Below are 3,980 nucleotides of genomic sequence, written 5' to 3' on the forward strand. Positions count from 1 at the left end.
AATATAACTCCATAAAACAATAAGCACCTCCTGAACATAGATGAAAATGAAATATTTCACTGAACACGACAAACTCAACAGTCATTTTAACTTGCAATACCCACGGTAAAACAGGAGTTTGGTTTCTAAAACATTATGGAATTAGCAACAACTTAGTACATAAAATTAGAACACATACGACATTACAACTCTCCAGTCATGCTCACCTAGCAGGAAAACATCATATAATCAGGCATAAAAAGTCAAGCGCTATGCAGAAGGACAGCAGAGACTAACATGTCTCTGCTCCGCAGCAGCTCTGAAACTCCAAAGCCCGGGAGTTTCCCTAGTAACTGCAGTCGGAACGCTGCCGTAAAGTGATGTCGTACTGTGCTCTTAAAGGGACAGTACCCATGAAGTAAAAACAATACAGAAAAGCAAATAACACAGAACAAAGAAAATACAGCTGGGTTACATCCTCCCCCACTTAAAATGTGACGTCCTCGTCACTACCAGTAGTCAGGGACTGAACTAGCCCTGCAAGTTGTTGTTGCAAGGACACCAAAAAACTACAAACCAGTCTCTGCTGTGTTGGTGAACATAAACTGTGTTGCTGATAATGAACTTTAGAGCCGACCTGATAGTCACTGAGGTAGGCTGGTTGAACTCGCCTTCTTTGGGGTCTTGAACGTGGTAAAACTGGACTAACTTCAGCCACTGACCCTGCCAAATCTGTTTGTCCTGAAATGAACTCAGAAGCATTGGGATTCAGGGTATTTTGTGACTGTGGCACACTCTGCAGAGAAGTTCCTGCAACCTCCTCCTGTGGTTCCTGGTCTGTATTCTCTACCACATTAGATATGTTGGTCACACAGTCCTCCTCATCATTTGTCGCTGAAGAGTGTAGAAGGGGATCCGAGGCCACTCCGTCTCCAACACCTGGTCTCCAAGTTGCTGGTAGGAATCCGCAGGGGAGAAGCATGTCTCGATGCAGAACTCTCTCTCTTCCCTCTCCATCCTCTGGCGTGACAACATAGACTGGGATACTTTCGTCAGGCTGTTTGACAACAACATGAACAATGGGTTCCCACTTGTCAGAAATCTTGTGTTTCTTTCTTAGACTCAGATTCCTTATAAGAACTCTGTCACCTACTTCCAAAGGCATGGCAGTCACTTTGGCATCCCAGCGCTTTTTGTTCAGCAACATTCTCTTCTCTGCATTTTTGGAGGCCAACTCATAAGCATGTTTAAGTCTTTTCTTTAGGTCTCTCACATACTGTGAATGCGTTTTGTGGTTGTAACCTTGAGGGCTGATGCCGAAGCAAATGTCAATGGGGAGACGTGGTTCTCTGCCAAACATTAAAAGAAAAGGAGCTTCCCCAGTCACATCATTCCTGGTACAATTATAGGCGTGCACCAGAGGCCTGACATATTTCCTCCATTCTTCTTTCTTTTTGTCCTCCAGTGTCCCCAAAAGATCGAGCAGAGTTCTGTTAAATCTTTCTACTGGATTGCCTCTTGGATGGTAGGGTGTAGTTCGAGATTTGGAAATTCCAGCAAGTTTACAGAGTTCAGCCACAACTTCAGACTCAAAACAGGCTCCCTGATCACTATGCAGCCGCCGGGGAAAACCATAGTGACTGATGAAGTTCTCCCACAACACTGCAGCAACAGTTTTTGCAGTCTGATCTCTGGTTGGATATGCCTGGGCATATTTGGTATAGTGATCTGTTATCACCAAAATATTTCGAGTGTCTTTGGAGTCAGGTTCCAAAGATAAAAAATCCATGCAAACAAGTTCAAGAGGACCACTGACTTTGATGTTTACTAACTTAGATGCTCTCTGTACCCTTGCCTTTCTTCTCACACACCTTTCACAGCTTTTACACTTTGCCTCGATATACTTAGACATTTTTGGCCAGAAAAATCTTGCTCGAGCAAGCTCAAGGGTTCTTTCTATGCCCATGTGCCCCGTCTCTGTATGGACACCTTCAAAAGCTCTTTCTCTGTGGCTGCTAGGCAGCACAAGCTGATTAAAAGCTTCACCTCTTTGGTTGCAAACTTTACGGTACAGTACTCCTTCTATCAAAACTAGTTTTGACCTCTCACGCAGAAGTAAAGATACTTCTGACTCTTCAACCATGTTTGGTGTCATAGTATCAGGTTCATTTTCTAGAAGATGGATAACTCTAGCCAAAGAATGATCCCTTCTCTGCAAATGATACCAGTCTTCTCTAGACATTTCAGGCAATGCAGAGAGTCCTGGCCCTAAGACTGGGTCTTCCAGGTCCTCTGGGACAGCACCTTCATTGCACAAAAGTGTCTCAACTGCAGGTATCTCGCTATCCATTCCCTGCCTATCCCCTGCATCTGCAACATCAGTCACACCAAGGCACATGTACAAACTGTTCACTACTTCTCTATCTAAAATCTTAAACTCATCAGAGGATGGGTTGGCACGATCCAATAGGGTAGTGATTCTCCTGTCTATCTCTTGAGACTCATCATCATCTTGAGGTGGCTCGTGGGGCCTCCTGGAGAGCCCGTCAGCATCAACATTATGTTGACCAGACTTGTAATGAATGTCAAAGTTGTACAGTGACAGTGCTGCAAGCCACCTATGGCTTGTGGCATCAAGCTTAGCACTGGTCAACACGTACGTTAGAGGATTATTATCTGTCAGTACTTTGAAACTAGCCCCATACAAATAGTCGTGGAATTTCTCACTGACCGCCCATTTAAGTGCGAGAAACTCTAACTTGTGCACAGGATAATTTCTTTCACTCTTAGAGAGACCACGACTAGCATAAGCTATCACTCTGGTCTGACCATCCTGAACCTGATACAGAGCTGCGCCTAAACCTGTCAAGCTAGCATCTGTATGAAGCAGATAGGGGAGCTGCCAGTTGGAAAAAGCAAGCACAGGAGCTGCTGTTAGCTTTTCAATGATGAGCTCAAATGCAGTTTGACACATAGGGGTCCATCTGTCCCCAAGTGGATGTGACTGTTTGCGTGGCCAATGACTAGAATTTTTATGCCTAGGGCTCCAGTCTCCTTTCAACAAATCATTCAGAGGTCTAACCACTTTGGCATAATCCCTAACAAAACGTCGGTAATAGCCAGTGAAACCTAAGAAAGACCGCAGCTCCTTGACTGTTTGAGGTCGAGGCCATTCTTTCACAGCAGCTACTTTTTCTGGATCAGGTTCTATCCCCTGTGCAGATATCACATGCCCCAAATACTTCACAGAAGTCTGGAAGAATTTGCATTTGGAAGGGGACAGTTTGAGACCAAAATCAGCAATGCGTTGGAGGACCCTCATTAATCTCTCCTCATGTTCTTCAACCGAACTTGAAAATATGATAAGATCATCTAAGAAGGCAACAACCTCCTGGAGGTTAATTCCTTCCATCACTTTCTCCATAGTTCGTTGAAATGTGGCTGGGGAGTTAGTTAAACCTTGTGGCATTCTGCGGAACTGCCAGGTACCAAAGGGCGTAGTAAACGCTGTCTTTGGTCGATCTGCAGGTTCAACATCCAGCTGATAATACCCACTCTTAAGATCCAGCACGGTGAACCACTTTGAACCTGACAACAGGGAAAATGTCTCCTCTATCCGAGGTAATGGGTAAGCGTCTTTCTTAGTTAAATTGTTCAGTCTGCGGTAATCCACCACCATTCGTAATTCTCCATTCTTTTTACGGACTAGAACAACAGGAGAGGCATAGGGACTATGAGATTCTTCTATCACACCCACAGCCAGAAGATCTTGAAGATGCCGTTTTAAGTCATTGAAGTCTGCAGGTGAGACGCGTCTTGTCCTCTCTTTGAACGGCACGTGAGGTCCTAGCTCAATACGGTGAGAGACACCTGCAACGCTACCAACATCTAGATCATGCCTAGAAAAAGCACTAGCAACTTCAGTGTTGATTCTACGTTGTATGTGTTCTTTTAATTGGGGTGGTATTGGGCTGTCACCAAAGTCAAGATTGAGAGTTTCC

Source organism: Poecilia latipinna, unplaced genomic scaffold, assembly GCF_001443285.1.
Source record: "Poecilia latipinna isolate Pla-1442-1.1 unplaced genomic scaffold, P_latipinna-1.0 Scaffold146, whole genome shotgun sequence".
NCBI classification, from domain to species: Eukaryota; Metazoa; Chordata; class Actinopteri; order Cyprinodontiformes; family Poeciliidae; genus Poecilia; species Poecilia latipinna.